The 20,060-nt window shown below is 43.4% G+C and overlaps 1 pseudogene; it reads right to left on the bottom strand.

Moving 5' to 3' along the window:
- LOC115479091 overlaps positions 1-17,215 on the bottom strand; it is a 38,088-nt pseudogene extending 20,873 nt beyond the window's left edge.
- Positions 17,216-20,060: the final 2,845 nt, after the last annotated feature.

Genomic DNA, 20,060 nt, shown 5'->3' with positions numbered 1-20,060 from the left:
CCCCTGCCCCGCCTTCGCTACCCTGCTGACACGCCCCCTTGAACTTTGGCCAGCTCTGCAACGGAAAGCAGTTGAAGCCGGCCAAAATTGGCTTTCGATTATACCGATTTGGCCGGGTTTAGGAGAAGGCAGGCCATCTCCCGATTTGCATCGGGAGATGGCCGGCCTTCTCCTTCGAAAATAAGCAGGCTGGTCAGTTCGGGCACCTTTTTGAGGCTTGGTCGTAAGAAAAAATTAACCAAGTAAAGTCGGCCAAGTGCTTGTCAGGGACGCCCTTCTTTTTTCCATTATCTGTTGAGGACGCCCATCTGTTAGACACGCCCCAGTCCTGCCTTTGCTACGCCTCCGATACACAGCTTGTTCCAGTTTCTCAATAGTAGGTTAAAATAAAGCGGTGCTGAGCCTGGGTTCTGTTTGAAGGGAATATAGATGGTGATGTTATGTGCATAGAGAAATGGATTGAGGCCTTGTTTGGATAGAGATTTAGCCAGTGGTATCATCATTAGGTTGAATAATATAGGTGAGAGTGGTGATCCTTGTGGTACTCCACATTCCGCTTTCCAAGGTGGAGATATATCTGAGTTTGATTTGACTTGGTATTTTCTGGATGTCAGAAATCCCCTGATCCAGGAAAGTACTTTTCCTATAATTCCTATCTTGTCGAGGATTCTCAGTAGTATGTGGTGGTCAACCATATCGAATGCACTTGATAGGTCAAATTGGAGTAGGAGGATGTTTTAACCCCTTGCTATTTCCTGCTTGAATCTGGTCAGGAGTGTGGTTAGTATTGTTTCTGTACTGTACTGAGGTCTGAAGCCAGATTGAGATTCGCGCAGTATGTTGAAATCAGTGAGGTATTCTGTTAGTTGTTTGGCAACTATGCCTTCTGTCAATTTGGTTGTTATGGGTATGGATGCTATCGGTCTATAATTCAAGGTGTTTTCTGCTTTTTTTGTGTGTGTCTTTTGGGATGGGAGTTAGTAGGATATTTCCTCTGCCTTGTGGGAATAGACCTTTTGTAATAGATAATTAAGGTGGTCTGTGAGTTCTGTGAAGTATTGATTAGGGGGGGTTTCATTATATAGTTGGGGTAGGTGTCTAGTTGGCAGTGGGTGGAGGAGAATTTTCTGAGTGCGTGAGCTATTATTTCGGTGCTTAGGTGAGTGAAGTTATTCCAAATACGGTCTGCCAGGTATTCCCTTGGGTTTGGATCTACTTGCAGTAAACGTCAACTTTAAATGTGAATGGTCTCAACTCGTTTAGAAAACGTTCATTACTGTTCCATTATTTGTTGAATCAGAAGGCTCAGTTGGTCAGTTGGCTCAGACTCAGATAGATGAAGTGAATCTGACTTTGGCTAATGTTTATGCGCCTAATATTGGGCAGACTGAATTTTTGGCAGATCTTAAGATCCAAATTGCGTGATTCACCCAGAGTCCCTTGATCTGCGCTAGGGATTTTAATGCTTGTTTGAACCCTAAAGTTGATGCTATGGGATCGAGGTCTGTATTGGACAAACCAGTTACGAAAGCTTTTAATCTCTTTGTTCATGAATTGCGGTTATATGATGCTTGGAGAGAGATCAATGGTACTCTGAGGAATTATACTTATTTTTCCTATCCCCATGGACAATACTCCCGCATTGATTATGTATTGTTGGAAGTCACTTTTCGGGGCCATAGGGGGAGGGCCTCTATAGGGAATCTTACTCTTTTTGATCACGCCCCTTGTCATTGAAATTCTAGATATTTGTGCTGAACAGGTGGACCATTTTTGCACCCTTAATACTACTCTTCTGAAAGATTATTCTGTAGTGCGGGAATATAGAGAAGTGTTGAAGGAATATTTGGCTAATAATTTACATTCAGGGCTGTCTCTCTCAGTGGTATGGGATACGTTGAAGGCGGTTATGAGAGGTTTCTTTTTGAAACATGCAGCTTTAAAGAAACAAAAAGGTGCTTCTCTTAAGGAATTTTTTCCCAAATGTATAGCTCAGTTGGAAGAGGAACATCAAAGGAGTGGATCCCCTAAAATCCTAGGGGAATTATGTATGGCTAGGTTGTCCCTTGAGAGCCTGTATCAGGAGGATGTTCAATATGCCTTGGATAGGGTGAAACAGTGTTATTATGAATATTCAGGTAAGGCTAGTTTTTTTTTTGTACCCTGCGCTTTCCCACTCATGGCAGGCTCAATGCGGCTTAGGTACTTATTTGTACCTGGGGCAGTGGCGGGGTTAAGTGACTTGCCTAGAGTCACAAGGAGCTGCCTGTGCCTGCAGCGGGAATTGAACCCACTTCCCCAGGACCAAAGTCCACCACTCTAACCACTAGGCCACTCCTCCACTTTGGCTTGTAAGCTTTGGAAAGCACAGGTGGATAGGACGATAGGGAAGATTAAGGATAAAGAGGGCCATATGCTGCATAAGTCTTCTCTCATTAGGGCTCATTTCAAGGATTTTTTGAAAGGATCATATACTCGTGATGAGGCTATACAAACATAGGCCATAGATTCATATTTGGGGTTGTCAGCATTGCCTTCTCTCTCAGAGCCCCAGAGAGAACATTTGGAAGCATTGGTTTCTCCAGAAGAAGTTGTTAAAGCTATTCGGTTAATGGCTACAGGGAAATCACCTGGGTTGGATCGCCTCCTGCTGGAATTTTATAAAACTTTTGCGGTTGAGCTTTCTCCATTTAAATTAGCAGAGGTTTTCAATAGTATCAGAGATGGGGCCCAGATGCCTTCCTCCATTTTAGAGGCTTGGATTACAGTTTTTTTTTAATTTATTTATTTATAATATTTCAAACCTTATTCACAAGATATATCTTGTACAAGAAACACAGAGATATTATCTGAAGTAACAAAAAAATATTCTAAATATTCTTCTTTTCTTAGACCACTAATTTAGAGGGGGAGGTCAGTAAAGTTGAGGAGAACATATATCATATTAGTTCATAATAGGCAATAAGGCCTGGACCCAAACCACGGGCTATTTTACAATCACTTTACTCAACACTAGTCCCGAAAGTCATTTGGTAATTTTCTTTAAAGCAATAAAGCTTTTCAGCTGATCCGGTTCATAGAAAACATATTTGTTACCCACATATCTTATCATACATTTGCACGGGTATGCCAGTAAAAAACTGGCCCCCAGTGGTTTAGTATCTTCTCTTAATGCAAGAAACTTTCTCCGTTTTTCCTGAGTTGCTCTTGTAACATCCGGGTAAATCCAGATTCGTGCGCCCAAGAATTCTTTTAAAGCATTTTAAAAATATAACTTCATTATTGAGTTCAAGTCTTGCTCGAAGACTAAAGAAACCAACAACGTAGAGCGAGTGTGGATTTCGGTTAAGGATTGCTCTAGGAATGCAGTCAAATTTTGTAATCCGGAAGCTTGTTGCATTTGATTCTCTGATTTTCTCTTTTCCTCTTCTTTCCTTTTTTGCGGTATTGGAAGATAGTAGATTTTGTTTATTGTTTATTGGGGGAATATGGTCAGAGGAGTAATTGAGAATATCAGACAAATATTTTTTAAACAATTCAAGAGCGGGGACTTCTGGTGGTGCTATGAGCTGAGCAGCAGCAAGGTGCAGGAGCTCCGGGACACCCCGCTCAAATAATGATATAAGAGACAAATAACAAAGAAATATACAGACCGACCTGGATCAGATGATTACATGGACCGGTACTTGCGAAGCACACCCGCTGGAAAAGCAAAGACGCCTGCTAAAAACGCAAAAATAAAACCGGCAAGTGGCGAAACCAAGATGGCCAACGGACCAGCTGAAACGCCTATGGCTTTCTCAGCGATGCAATTGGAACAGCTAACGGAGGCTATAATGAAGGCCTTGGTTCCTAAATGGGCAGAATTAGATCGTAAACTGGAAGGCTTTCATACCAGGCTCGACGGCATACAGACCCGTGTAGATGACGCAGAAGTGAGAATCTCCGCTATAGAAGATGATACACGTGGCTACGGCCCTGATTTAATAGATATGCGAAGTCAATTACAGGAGCAAAGTACAAAAATAGAAGATTTGGAAAATCGCGCCCGTCGAAACAACGTGCGAATAGTGGGCCTAGCAGAGACATTACCTGAGCGCAATTTAGAAAATTGGCTGGAAAGATGGCTCAGTAAAGAACTGGCCTTAACGGACTCACTAGGACCATTGATCATTGAGCGGGCTCACCGAGTCGGACGAAAAACGGAGATACAAAATAGGCCACGTGTAGTAGTGGCAAAAATATTAAACTACAGACACAAGTTGGAGATATTACAAGGTTTCCGGATGAAAAGAGAAACACTAAAATACAACGGGAGGAATATCTTGATATTTCAAGACTTCTCTGCAGCAATACAGGAGCAACACAGAAAATGGCACCCAATATGCAAAAGTCTAGTGGAAAAAAAAAATAAGTTTCAATATACAATACCCGGCTAGACTGAGAGTGCAAATACAAGATAATGGCACGTGTTTGATAAAGAAGCGGAGGCAAAGCAATATCTCGCAGATAACAACGTATTGGAGGCCACGTGAGTACCGGCAGAGACAGACTTAATGGACATAAAACCCCAGGCTGGTCTGTATGATTTAAGAATATAAAATGTTGTTAACTTAAAATATTTGTGAGACAGTGAAAGGCGGGAGTCCCAAGCACCTTACGAGGTCTGATTCCGCCATCAAGATATTCGTTGGTGGATGGAAGATGTCAGAAGTAGAGGGGGGAGGGTAAGGACAGGGGAAGGGGGGAGGGAGGGAGGTAGAGACGAGAATAAGACTATGTACATGGGGACAGGAGACCATATATGTTGCACAAACATGATAACATGGATCGGGGGGAAGAAAGATTTGGGAGACCGGCCCCTGCGGGAGATAAGGAAATGTTTTAGATCGGAGAAATGCCAGCACGAGTGATATCTTGGAATGTAGGGAGTATTAGTTCCCCAATAAAAAGAGCCAAAATTCTGCAAGCACTGAAACGCCATAAAGTAGATATCGCATGCCTCCAAGAAACAAGATTAGATGCCACCGAACATGAAAAGTTGCAAAGAACATGGGTGGGAGAATGTCATTATGTAGCTTCACAGGGACGTAAAGGGGGGTTAGCAATATTAATACGAAAAGGACCTCCATGCAAGGCCCAAGTAGTGGCGAAGGGGGGAAAAGGTAGATATATTATATTACATATCTGGCTGCAGGGCCTAGAATTTTTGCTGGTAAACTTATATGGCCCACAAGGACATGAGCCAGGTTTTTATGGACAACTAGCTAATGCCTGCCTGCAACATAAGACAGCGTTATTAATGGTTGTGGGAGATTTTAACTTAGTCTCAAACCTGCATATGGACTCTACAAACCCCACGTCTCCTCATTATCAGGGGCCCAGACTGACAGAGTTTGCCAACTTTAAGAAAATGCTGGATTTGGCAGATGTCTGGAGAGTCTTGCATCCCGACGACAAAGAGTACACTCACAGGTCTCGGGCCCACGGTACTTTAGCAGGACTAGATTATATTTTAACGAACCTATGTTATGTTTAATGTGGTTTACACAGCGGAAGTGGGACCTGAAGAGATATCCAACCACACGTTGATTTGGGTAGACTTAGAGATTCCAGCAGACATCTTAAAGGGGGGAGGGTGGAGATACCCAGCCTACTTACAGGGAGACGTACACTTTCAAAAATATATACGTAAAAAATGGGAAGAATACATGCATCATAACGCAAAACATGCACAGACGCAACCAGAGCTGTTCTGGGATGCCTCTAAGGCAGTGATACGGGGGGAAATAATAGCATACTGTAGTTGGAAGAAGAAACGTAGACTAGCCAGCATATTGCAGTTAGAGAGAAAATTACAGCGGGCTAGACGCACATGTATGCGGAGACCCAGCGCAGCAGGATTGGAAGAGATAAAAACGTTGCAGGCAACGTTAAATACGCTGCTGCATGAAAGAGAGACCAGATCATCGCTGTACTACAAATACAGATTACAGAGATTTGGTAACAAATCAGGGGCACTGTTGGCCAGTTATCAAAAATTGGAGAGGGACACGGGTAATTACGGCTCTGAAAACTAAACAAGGGAAGCTAACTAACTCACGAGAACAAATAGGCCAAATATTCACAGAATACTTCGCGAAACTGTACTCGGCCCCGCAGGCAGGAGATAATAGACAAATAAAAGATTATATAACGAAAACAAGACTAACCAGGTTAACAGCAGAGGAGGTAGCAAAGTTAAATACACCTTTGACAATGAAAGAGTTACAAAAAGTAATAAAGTCGCAAAAGCCTAGGACCGCCCCAGGCCCAGACGGGTTCACGGGAGAGTATTATAGAACACTGCCACCGGAGGCGTTGGCCTCATTGATAGAATACTTCGAGGCAGTGATAGCAAACGGGCGGTTTCCGAGGTATGCAAACACGGCCATGATAACATTGATTCCAAAACCTGGAAAAGATCTAGAAAAAGCAGATTCATACAGGCCTATATCCCTACTCAATGTAGACATTAAAATACTAGCGAAAATGTTGGCAGATCGCCTTGCAGAGTTTTTACCTAAACTTATAGGGAAAGAACAGGATTTGTGCGAAATAGACAATCAATACAAAACGTACGTAAACTGTTACTAGCCATGGCCGCTTGCTATGAAAGAGAGACGCCGGCTATGGTGGTTGGCCTGGATGCTGAAAAGGCCTTTGACCAAGTTCGCTGGGATTACCTATTCACTACACTGGAGTACATAGGATTCGAAGGGTGGTATTTAGAAGCTGTCAAGACCTTATACAGAGAACCACAGGCCGGTGTCTTGGTCAACGGCCTAAAAGAGCAAGAATTCGAGATCCAGAGGGGTACAAGACAGGGCTGTCCCCTATCCCCGCTACTGTTTGTGATTTCCCTAGAGCCATTAATACGTATCATAGCAGAAGATAAGGAGGTAGAGGGAGTGCGATTTGGAGATCATAGTATCAAAGTGCTGGCATATGCAGATGATCTACTACTAATAATGCTACACCCGCAGAGGTCGGTCCCAAAGCTGCTAAAACACATGGAACGGTTTGGGCAGCTCTCTGGGTTTAAATTAAATTTGAACAAGTCATGTGCGATGGCGGTGGGGGAGGGTGACACAAGGGATTGGAAACAATGGGTTCCATTTAAGTGGGCACCGGACCAATTGAAATACCTGGGAATTGAGATTCCAGCTACCTTAGATACAATATACGAAATTAATGTACAAAGATTACTACGAGAAACCAAGGTTAGCTTGAAGGCATGGGGAAAGCTTCCAATATCGTTACTAGGAAGAATAGCACTGTTTAATATGATGATTGTACCTAGGTGGCTATATATAATGCAAATGTTACCGATCAATTTAGCAAGAAGAGATGAACGAAAATTAAATGCTATGATACAAAGCTTTTTGTGGAAGGGACGCAGGGCCAGGCTGCCCATAGCCACGTTATGTATCCCAGTACAATATGGAGGCTTGAGACTTCTGAACATAAAGTATCTAAATATTGCCAGTGGCATGAGAAATATAAATGACTGGTTCCGTAACACGGAAGACTTCTCGGCCACTGCCATTGAAATGAATATCATGAGAGGAGTACACTTACTACTACTACTACTACTTGACATTTCTAGAGCGCTACTAGGGTTACGCAGCGCTGTACAAAATAAACAAAGAAGGACGGTCCCTGCTCAAAGGAGCTTACAATCTAAAGAACGAAATGTCAAGTTGGGGCAGTGTAGATTTCCTGGGTAGAGGTGTAGAGGTTAGGTGCCGAAGGCGACATTGAAGAGGTGGGCTTTAAGCAGAGATTTGAAGATGGGCAGGGAGGGGGCCTGGCGTATGGGCTCGGGGAGTTTGTTCCATGCGTGGGGTGAGGTGAGGCAGAAAGGGCGGAGCCTGGAGTTGGCGGTGGTGGAGAAGGGTACTGAGAGGAGGGATTTGTCTTGAGAGTGGAGGTTACGGGTAGGAACGTAAGGGGAGATGAGGGTTGAGAGATAAGGAGGGGCTGCAGATCGAGTACATTTGTAGGTTAGTAGCAGAAGCTTGAATTGAATGTGGTACCTGATCGGAAGCCAATGAAGTGACTTGAGGAGAGGGGTGATACGAGTGTATCGGTTCAGGCGGAAGATAAGACGTGCAGCAGAGTTCTGAACGGACTGAAGGGGGGATAGGTGGCTAAGTGGGAGACCAGTGAGGAGTAGGTTGCAGTAGTCAAGGCGAGAGGTAACGAGAGAGTGGATGAGAGTTCGGGTGGTGTATACTTACATTCCAATGAAGTACCCATTCTTTATGTGTTACAAAAAAACCAGAATTATGGCGTTTGCAAAATCAGTGTGGAAGTGGATCTGTCGGTTGCACCAGTTTACATCAAAAGTGACACCTTATTTGTCTATCTGTGATAACCCGGCCTTTGCACCAGGAAAGCTGTATGGCATGTTTCGGAGATGGGAAAGGTGCGGAATCAAATACCTGTTGCAGGTGGTAACGAGAGACGGACACATTAAACGGTTTTCTGAATTACAGGCAGAATTCGGGGTGCTGGAGAAAGACCAATTTTTCTATGCACAGCTCAAACATTATGTACACTCTCTGCCTTGGGACTCGCTTGCAGAAGATGTACAGGAGGAGCTATCTGATGCATTTTCAGTAGAATCGCAACAAAAAGTGCTGCTCACTTATTATCATCGACACATAAAAGACCATGCTAGAGAACTGGACTATCAAGACTTGTCCAGAAAGTGGACGGAAGACCTTAAAGTGGAAATAAAAGCAGAACAGATAAAGGCCCATGTCCTCTCGCTCAGGAAGACAACCATCCAAGCAACACATTGGGAACTACAATATAAATTTGCACTTAGGCTGCACATTCCTCCTAGGCGAGCATTCTACATGGGACTATCTCCATGGGGGGAGTGCCCTAAGTGCGGGGCGGAGGGTGCTAGCCTAGGCCATATATTCTGGACATGTAAAAAAATACAAAAATTTTGGAACGACATTATAAAATATGTAAATGGACTTTGGAATCAAAAATGGAGGTCCAACCCGGCATTATTGCTAGGAAACCCAGACTTAGGACGCAGCAAAACAAAAGGATTTATCACATTTGTAAAATATGCCATAATAATGAGCAAACAAGTGATATTGACAGAATGGCTGACCCCTAAAACCCCAACGGTCCAGCAGTGGCGCATGAAAATGTTATGGTTATTACGTATGGAGCGAATAGGTATTAAAGATATTGACTCAGAGAAGGGGAAACAGTTTCAAGCTCAATGGACCCCTTTTTGGAACACATTGACCCCAGCAGCACGTAGTTATTTGTTAAATTTGTAAGAACTGACTGAATAAAGACAGATGGACCATGGATAAGGGGGGGTGGGGAAGGAAAGAAAGGGATTAGTTAAGGGAAGTTGGAGGGGTGGGAGGAGGAAGAGGGAACACTGTTGTTTAAGAAGCTAGGTAAAGATGTAGAAGTTGGGGATGATAGGGGGGAGGGGGGGAAAATTTTGAAAAATGATTGTTGGTATCTGTGAATGGTAACAGGAAACATTTCAAATGTAATGTCATGTATTGTATGCCATCAATAAAAAAAGGAGTTAAACATAAACAATTCAAGAGCACTCAGTTCTACCATTTTAGGAAAATTCAATATTCGCAAATTGAGCCACCTGTTAAAGTTTTCAAGCTGATCGATTTTGTTATGGATAATAACGTAGTAACATAGTAACATAGTAGATGACGGTAGAAAAAGACCTGCACGGTCCATCCAGTCTGCCCAACAAGATAACTCATATTTGCTGCTTTTTGTGTATACCCTACTTTGATTTGTACCTGTGCTCTTCAGAGCACAGACCGTATAAGTCTGCCCAGCACTATCCCCGCCTCCCAACCACCAGCCCCTCCTCCCAACCATCGGCTCTGGCACAGACCGTATAAGTCTGCCCAGCACTATCTTCACCTCCCAACCACCAGCCCTGCCTCCCAACCACCGGCTCTGGCACAGACCGTATAAGTCTGTCCAGCACTATCCCTGCCTCCCAACCACCAGTCCCGCTTCCCACCACCGGCTCTGGCACAGACCGTATAAGTCTGCCCAGCACTATCCCTGCCTCCCGATCTTGACTAAGCTCCTTAATCAGGCACTCAGTTGTAGTTTTTAATGAACTTAGTTCTTGTTGGAAAAGTATTTTCTGGCTATCAGTATCTTGCTTGATTTTTTTCTACAGAGTCAGACAAAAGATCAACTTTAATCACCAAAGAGGCAGTGTCCCAAGCAGTTTTTGTAATTGTCTTATTCAAATGCTGTAACATTATCCAAATGCTTCCTAGGGTTACCTCTGTGGGAGCTAATAGCTCCTGCTGTAAATCATCTGCAGGCTTCTCCAGCGAGGCTCTGTCTGTGGAGGATTCCTCAGCCCCCCCTTCGGAGGCTTCTGAAAACTCTGCCTCACCTCTTGTGCTTGCAGGACACAGAGGAGGGTTAAGATCTGGTGAGGAAAGAGTTGTTACTAGCCCCAGGGGAGTCGTCGCTCCTCCAGATGCTCCCACAGCAGGGCTCCTCGCCTCCTTCTCCAGTGGCGTGCTTGTAGCAAAACTATCGAGGGTCGACTGGACTAACTGGGTGGTTCCTGCCACGGATGGTAAGCTTTTTAACACCCCTTTCCTTTTTGTATGAGGCATCTTTCAGAGAAAACTATTATGTTTAAGATAGAAAAGGAAAAAACATCCAGAGAGCCTCGATGCATGCTAACAGGCAACATCCGCCATTTTGAAACGCCCCGGATTACAGTTTTTTAAAAACAAGGGAAGGATAGTACAGATTGTCAATCATATCGCCCCATTTCAGTATTAAATATGGATGTTAAGCTTCTAGCGAAGGTCTTGGCAGTATGCTTGGGCACGGTGTTATCTACTTTGATACATCCTGATCAGGCAGGGTTTGTCTCTAAGAGGCAAGCAGCTGATAATATTTGTAAAATCATTAATTTAAATGATATACCATCTAAGTCCGATTGGTGTATACTTCTGACACCTCTGGGACAGAAGTAACCTTCTGAAGGTCTCCTGAGGGGGGTGGAGGGGGGTTGGATCTTCGAGTAAATCATTACTCCCCCAGGCAGAATGCCAGGCAAGAAAAACTCTGGCTACTAAATATTAGATATAATAAATGTTTATTTATGTCAAAGAAGCCAATCAGTAATTATTTAAATAGTAACAAATAAACTCCCAATACAGTATAATATGTAGCAAATTAAAACAGAGTTTTCCCTGGGAGCTGTCAATATGTTCACCTGCTAGTGTAGGCACATTTAGGCTCGCCATCCTCAGTTCTGTTTCCTCTTAAAAATACTTTTTTCTTCCTTTCTTCATTATCTTAATTATAATTACCCTTCCTACCTAATGAATATGCATCTTTCCAGAATATTCTGTTTCCTGTTATGAATCAAATTCTATAATTTATTCTCTTATTATATTGGCAATTAGGGCCTCTCATGCATATAAGCATAAGTTTTCATTAGATAATGGGTATGTTACCAAGTTACTACCCCCACCCTCGTGCTAAGGCTATAGTTTTGCCCACACCCACTTACTTCTCCTTCTGATTGTTTATCTGGATATAGCAGGTAGCTTCTTTTTTTCCCAATTATTTTTATTAAAGATTTAAATTCAAATAGTTATCACTCATCATACATTTACAGCAACAGCTGATCATCAACAGTAACATCTAATCTCTCCCCCCCCCCCCCCCTTCCCAACTTACAAATCAAATACTATAAACAATGACCATCATTGAGGAGTCTTAGAGTGTATTAGCACGCCAGGCCATCACAACGGTGCAACTACCAGCCTGGGGGCATCCAGATCAACCCCAGCGTAAGATCTCCATGTGACATATTTGTTCCATTGTTTATAAAATTGTATGGTATGTCCAGCCCGAATTGCCGTCATTTTAGACATATGATACAAATAGTCCATTTTGTGGATGACTAGCTCAGCTTCTAACCAGCAACTTATCACAAGTTAGCATAGGTCAAATGTCAGACCACAGCCTTAGAAAGGTATTTACCAGAAAAAGCACATTTATAATTCTCTTGCAACTCAAGTCTGCTCCCAGCTCAAGGATAGCAAAATAGTTTATATTAAAATAAAAACTAGAAATATGTATGGTTTGTACCCTTTCATGGCCTTTATGATATACATCAGCAAGCCTTTTTGTTGGGCATAGATGCTGAGAAAGCTTTTGACAGGGTCCATTGGGGCTTTTTAAACAGTGTTTTAGTAACCATGGGTATTGGCCCCTCATTGCAGAACCGGATCCTAGAGCTGTATTCCAACCCGGTGGCTCGTGTTTGTATTAATGGGGGAAACTCGGCCAGGTTTCCCCTCACCAGAGGTACAAGACAAGGATGTCCATGTCGCCCTTGTTATTTGCCCTGGTGATGGAACCTCTGGCATTGGCAGTGAGGGGTAATCCTGATGTTAGAAGAGTTATGGTGGGGGATATGGAACATAAAATGAATCTGTTTGCTGATGATATATTGTTATTTATATCGAACCCTATTACTACTTTGCCTAACCTGCTTTCTGTTCTACAGGCCTATTCTCGAGTCTCAGGTTTTAAAGTAAAGTAAAACGGAGCCGGTGGGGGGAAGAGGGGTTGGTGGTTGGGAGGCGAAGATAGTGGTGGGCAGACTTATATGGTCTGTGCCAGATCCGGTGGTGGGAGGTGGGACTGGTGGTTGGGAGGCAGGGAATAGTGCTGGGCAGACTTATACGGTCTGTGCCAGAGCCGGTGGTGGGAGGCGGGGCTGGTGGTTGGGAGGAGGGGATAGTGCTAGGCAGACTTATACGGTCTGTGCCAGAGCCGGTGGTGGGAGGCGGGGCTGGTGGTTGGGAGGAGGGGATAGTGCTAGGCAGACTTATACGGTCTGTGCCCTGAAAAAGACAGGTACAAATCAAGGTAAGGTATACACATATGGGTTTATCTTGTTGGGCAGACTGGATGGACCGTGCAGGTCTTTTTCTGCCGTCATCTACTATGTTACTATGTTACTAACTGTACTCCATCCTATATTGTTGCAAATACAGCAATCTTTCCCATTTCGGTGGGCGAAGGAGGGATTACGATATTTAGGGGTGTGGGTGACATCTGATTACTCTCAATTATATTCAGCTAATTACCCTAAACTGCTGTTGACTATTAAAAATGATTTAGAGCGATGGAAACATCAGAATTTGTCATGGTTTGACCATATTTTCACTATCAAAATGAATGTGTTACCTAGATTGCTGTATCTGTTTCAAGTGCTGCCAGTTAAGGTACCCCCGTAAGGTTATTTCTTCATTTCAAGAGGCAGTGATCAAATTTATTTGGGGGGGGGGGGGGGTAAGAAGCCTGGGCTTTCCCATAGGGTTCTTTTTTGGGATGCCGCTTGTGGGTTCCAGATTTGTGGAATTATTACCAAGCTGCTCAAGGGTGCTCGGTGACTGAATGGTTTCAAACAATCCTACTAAATTGTGGGTACAAATTGAACAAGATCAGGTGGGTCCTGTGCTTTTGAAATATTTACTATGGCTTCCCCATAGACATAGATTTTTACAACCGAGTATTTCCCCTATAATTTTGCATACTTTTCAGGTTTGGGACTCTGAGTCCAGTAGGAGATTTTCCGTTCTCTCACTACTCACTCACCTGTTATAATCCTGAATTTCCTCTAGGAATGGTTCCTTCAATTTATAGAATATGGGAGCAGCAGGGATTAACTAGGTGGGGACAACTCTATAGTGAGGATGCATTGATCTCTTTCCCAGTATTGGCTAGGGCTTTTGACCTACCCCAATCTCATTATTATGCTTATGTTCAGCTGGTTCATTTGTTATCCTCCACTCGTTTTAAAGATAGGCTTACAGGGGATTACACCTTTTTGGAGGATACATGTGAAGATTTTAGGTCTACAAAATTTTTGGTTAGTGCACTTTATGGATACTTACGGGATCTTAGGGTCACTGAGAAGAGACATAGAGCTCGATGGGAGACTGAGTTGGATGTTACATATACTTCTAAGGAATGGGATGATATTGAAAAATCAGTGGTAAAGGTAGCAATTGCTTCCAATGTTCGGGAGAATAATGTTACAATTATTTATAGGTGATATCTTATGCCTGACCGCCTTCATCGTTGGTTTCCTCAGACTTCTGCTTTGTGTTGGAGGAGATGTAGGGCCCAGGGGACCATGGGACAAATTTGGTGGTCATGTCCTAAGGTGGTAGCCTTTTGGAAGACTATTCGCTTTCAGATACTGTGGATAACTGGCTTGAAGGTTCCGTGGGACCCCAGAATTTTCCTTTTGAACAGAGCTATTCCTGGATTTAAGAAACATCAGACCCTCCTGGTCTGTCAATTGCTTAATGTGACTAAGATTACCATGGCGACAGCTTGGAAGACTCGGAGAGTCCCACCTTTGTCTAAGTGGAAATCATGATTGTATACAGTGTATAAATTGGAAAAATTGACAGCTATCAGATGCAAATCCTTTAAAACTTGGGAAAAGACTTGGGGGTCGGTACGTAATCTGTGTTATGTGGGCAAGTGAGATCTGGATTGCATTTTCATTTGTGGATTTACCTTTCTGAGCTCTGGGGAGTGTGTGCTTTTTTGGGGGAGGGAGGTGTTTTGGGGGGGGTTTCTTTTACAATAAAAAAATTCTCTGTTATTACAAATTAGAGGTATTTTGAGCATTGTAAGTGTATGGTCTTTAAATGTTTAAGAAATGGACATTTTTCTGGTTGTAAATTGTTTAGTGTTTTAATAAAGACCTCATTAAATTTTTTTTTTAAAAAGGAAAGAGCCAGAGGCACTGGTAATAGGAGGCACAGGACATCGGTGCTGGCTGGTGGGGAGAGATCTTTAAGGGCCCCTTGAGTGACTCTAACGTTTAGTATGTGCTAATCATTAGCACGCGCTAAAAGTGCTAGCATACCTTTGTAAAAGACCCCCTGAGTGCTGGGGCCACCACAAATGTTCTGCAGGTTTTGCTATTGTTTGTATATTAGCTTAAGCAATAAATCACATTGACTTTCATTACTATTTCATCTCCTTCATATCCCCCATCCTTATCTTCTAGTCTGCATGTAAGACATTAATTTCTAATGGCCTGAATGAATTCTGAAAGTAGAATGGTCAAATGCCTATATGCTACCACACAAGGCCTTGCCTTTAATATGCCAGATAACTGACTTTGAGACACTTCTGCTCTGCAATGGAGGAAAGATCTGACTCTGGAAATCAAAGTGAATTCCTTTCAAATACAATCTTAAGTGGTCTGTGTGTATCTCAACTTGATAATGTCTCTTCTAACAACACTCATTCTTTTCATTATTGCAAAGTAAAAAAAAAAATAATAATAAAACTAGGTTGGAACTTTGTTGTAATTTTGGAAAAGAAACTACACCATTTTTTTTTTTGTTCTTGAAAGATATTTGTTAATACAAGTTCCAGTTAGTTATATGAAGCTTGTTGACAATCTGCTTCAGTTTAATTCCTCTTTCATGTTTTGTCAGAATGCAGCTGTTTTATCTCACCTCCAAACAGAAGGGAAGTGATCCAATTGCAGTTTTATGTACTCTCTGACTGCAGTTGAAAAGCATTGCCAATGTCAATGAAACACGAGAGGCGTGGTGCATCTTTCACATTCAACTTTCTTCCAATTTTCTTCCTCATTCTCTGCTTATCCCTTTCTGCACTCTCCCCACCCCCACCCCAGTCCAAGTTCTGTGGTGGTCACCTTCCTTTCAGTTTTCACTCATCCCTCTAGTTAGCTTTCTGGTTTGAAGAGAATAAGAAGGGATTCTGTTGTGGCTGCTATGGGCCTAGGCTGAACTTAACTTGGCATGTTAGGACTACACCTACTTTCCATCAGTGGTGTATACAGGACTAGGGGTGTAATAAAAAGGATTTTAGAGATTGCTTTTTAACTCTACCTGCCTTGACCAACAAGTGCACTCAAGGTCTGTATCTTTAATTAGAAGTAATGTGTTTAACTTTGATTGTGTGAAAATAAGTTGGAATGTAGAAGATAAGACACAGCGCTAATTAATTTGGTATGTGAAGAGGAGGATGGTGCTTCTTTTTCAGTTCAGACTGGTCACCTAGACTTTGAAACATGTGACCACATTCCCACAGTACGGCTTGTTTACCTATTCTCAAGCATTCTGTAATTTTCCTTAGCTCTGAACATAAGTTCTAAGCCTAATAAAAAGGGGAGTTTCTTTCAGTGAAATTGGGAGCTCATCTGTGAGTAATGTACGAACTTCGCAGAGAACCTTGTTTCCTGGTCAAAGAAGCTCCTGGCTTTCGCTGTGAACAGGGCCACCCCAGCTAATGATAAGAGCCTGGATGATGTAAGGACCAGTGATGATTGTATATAGTGTATTATTGATTCTTTTTCTGGTCTAGGAACTCTTAGCGTTGCTTAGATGTAGAGACCAGTGATGTAATGATTGTTTATAGATAGGTATTGTTTCTTTTTAGTTATATAGCTCATCATTGTGTGTATATAGCTAATCATCTTATATGTCATAATCATTGTAGATTTTAGCACCTCTAATAAAGGTCTCATTTACCTAATATGAATCCAAAAGAATCCACAGTAATTGCTGAGTAGTCTGTGTTAGTGAAGCAGGCTGTAAATCCATAGCAGTACAAGGGCTGTGCTCTCTTGGGTACACTACTTTCCTCTTCATCTCGGATCTGTGCCTCCAAATCCTCAGGGTCCACATATTTGTAGGAATTATCCTCAAGGTGTTTGCAGTGCCCAAAGCAGAAGAAGAAGAAGCAGCAGCAGCAGCAGCACATGAGAAAGCCACAGGAGATCACCAGGCCTTGCACCACTTGGACATCAGGAAGTAGTACTTGACACTATCCTCACCAAACTGGTCAGCCACATACAGCCCCATAGAGACATACTCATCATAAATCTTGTTCTTGCTGTTCAGGGTGGCTTTGGCATTGTTCATCTCTTTAAATTTCTCTGCTGCCTCAGGATGTCTGGATTTTTGTCTGGATGATACTTCAGTGCAAGTTTTCTGTATGCCTTCTTGATATCATCCTGTGAAGCCCCTTTCTCTAGCCCTAGCACTAGGTACAGACTATTTCCCATCTGGAACATTTTGCTCTGTGGTCTGCTGGGTTCAGCCATCTTGTCTCTAGGGCTGGCTTTATCCAATCTCTGTACAGGCCGCTTCCTCCTCCTTCCAACAACTCAGACAGCCACAGCCTCTAGCTCTTCTTGGAACCAAATGCGCAGTTTCAATAATTGCTGGCAAGCTGAGCCAAGCCGGGAGACAGCACTGCTGCAGCGTTCTCCTACACCTGTCCCTCCCGGCCCTCCAACATTGCCTTTAGCACAGCGGCGCTAAAAGCAGGCTACTTCTCTTACCCGCCCGATGCCTCTCTGTAGTGTCCCGCCCAGAAACAGGAAGTTCTGTCTGAGAAGGTGGAACGCTATAGAAAGGCTTTCGGCAGGTGAGAGAAGTAGTCTGCCTTCAGCAGAACAATGCCATTAACATGCGTTAAATTTTTTAATGCATATTAAGCATTTAAAGCTTTAATCGCATTATTAATGCGTTAAATGTGCAGACCTAATACACTGATATTTGACTGAATAAGAATTATATTGTCTTAATTTTTATTAATTAGTGTGAAAATTTATTTATTTATTATTTATTTATTGTGAACATTTATATCCCACATAATCCCACCAAGGCAGGCTCTTTGTGGCTTACAACGTTGAAGGAAGAGTACAATACTATAAGTCATATGCAAGATGGAGTAGAGAGTAGAGGAGGGGAAGAGAGGGGGACAACAGGGGGGAGGAATGAGGGAATGCAGGGGATCAAGCAGGAGTGGAATAAGAACGATAACACAGATAAGTCTTGAGAGATTTCTTAAATAGGCTGTGGTCGGCTGTCTCTTTTAACGGTGATGGTAGAGCGTTCCAGAAACAGGGGCAGGTGTAGCTGAACGACGAGGCAAAGAGCAGCTTATATCTCAAGTTCATGCAGCTAGGAAAGCGGAGAGTCAAATAGGTGCGGGAGGACTTCATGGAATTCCTGGGTGGGAGGTCGATAAGGCTAAACATATAGGTTGGGGCCTCCCCGTAGACAATCTTGTGAACAAGAACACAGACTTTGAATTCAATTCTTTCTTTGATCGGTAGCCAGTGGAGCTTTTCACGAAGGGGCTTTGCTGCCTCAAACGGTGATTTGCCAAATAGCAGTCGCGCCGCTGTGTTCTGTGCAGTCTGAAGTTTCTTAAGGACGTGCTCCTTGCAACCAGTATAAATTCCATTGCAATAGTCAAAATGGCTTAAGATGAGTGAGTGGATTAGCGTCCTGAGCAGGTCAAAAGGAAGATACTGCTTAATACGCTTGAGGGACCTCATGGAAAGGAACATGCGCTTCGTGACGGACAAGACTTGGAGCTCAAGGGTCAGGTGGGGGTCTAGAATGACCCCAAGGAGTCTCATACTGGCAGCGACAGGAATGGAGACGTTCTGCACAGCGACCAAGGCCGGGATAGACTTGTTAAACTGGGAGGAGAGGATAAGGCACTGCGTTTTGTCCTGGTTGAGTTTAAACTTAAATGTACTAGCCCAGTTAGACATGAAATAAAAAATAAATAAATAAATAAATAAATAAATTAGTAAAGTTAAGTACCCTGCATGGTGTCAAGCTTACTGGGAAATCCATTATCATCAGCCTTGACTTGTTAACGTCCATTTTCTTAAATTGTAATACCATAGCTTCACCAGCAGGGGCTTATAGTACCACTATTGTTATTAAGTGTTTGCTAATTTATAAGTGCTATGAGGATATAGCCTGAAGTTAAGTCTGCAAGTAATAGTATACTGAGTCATTCTATATTTTATTTACCATGGAGTAATGAGTGGATTTTATATTCTGTTTGAGGAATTATGACTCCTGATTTTTCAATGACAGCAAACCCTCTATTACTTTAGTTTTTATTAATATGTGCCCCAGCAAGATCTAAGAGATTCAGATCATACTCAAAATACCCTAGCTTAAAAAGTGATCTTTGTTCCTGTCGTTATGAGGGTCTTTTACAAAGCCGGCAGTAAGCCCAAAGTGGACTTACCGCTCACTAAAATGGAACTACCGTCAGCCCAACGTGGCTGCCGGCAGCACTTCCTGCTGGAGCATGTTGTCGCGTCGCTCACCAGTTTGGGCTCTCCTCGCAGGCAGTCCACTCCCCGGCCCTGCGGCAATGAAGACGAGCATCGGCCATGTTGGCTAGGCCGACGCTCTGACATCCCTCGCCCTGCTCCGTTAGCTCTTCGACCGTCGGGGTAGGGTCTTCGCCCTGCGCTTGCCCTACAGCAATTCAGAACGCCGGCCATTTTGGCGCACCGGCGTTCCTGAGGTAGCTCTTCCAGGTACGGGACCCAGTAGCGCCGGAAGGTCTTGCTCCGCCTCCAGCTGCCGGGATTGGGCCCCCACACCTCGGCTCCGCCCCCTCAACCACCAGCTATCCCAGAGCCTCTCTCCCTAGCTGACTCCTGTTGCTTCTGATGGTGGGGACTATTTAGGAGTGTCTGCTCCTTCTCTCAGAGCTTCGGCTTCTACTTAGGTGGATTTACATGTGCCTCAGTGTGACTTTGCTTACTACTGCTTGCTGCCTGACCTGACTTCTGCTGGTATCCTGACTACTCTCTGCTTGCTGCCTGACCTGACCTCTGCTGGAATCCCAACTACTCTCTGCTTGCTGCCTGACCTGACATCTGCTGGCATCCTGACTACTCTCTGCTTTTCTGCCTGACCTGACCTCTGCTGGAATCCCGACTACTCTCTGCTTTTCTGCCTGACCTGACCTCTGCTGGAATCCCGACTACTCTCTTCTTGCTGCCTGACCTGACCTCTGCTGGTATCCTGACTACTCTCTGTTTGCTGCCTGACCTGACCTCTGCTGGCATCCTGACTACTCTCTGCTTGCTGCCTGACCTACTACTACTACTTAACATTTCT

This window comes from Microcaecilia unicolor, chromosome 1 (genome assembly GCF_901765095.1).
Source record: "Microcaecilia unicolor chromosome 1, aMicUni1.1, whole genome shotgun sequence".
NCBI lineage: Eukaryota > Metazoa > Chordata > Amphibia > Gymnophiona > Siphonopidae > Microcaecilia > Microcaecilia unicolor.
The sequence above is the reverse complement of the archived record's forward strand: the minus strand, read 5'-3'. Positions and strand labels throughout refer to the sequence as shown.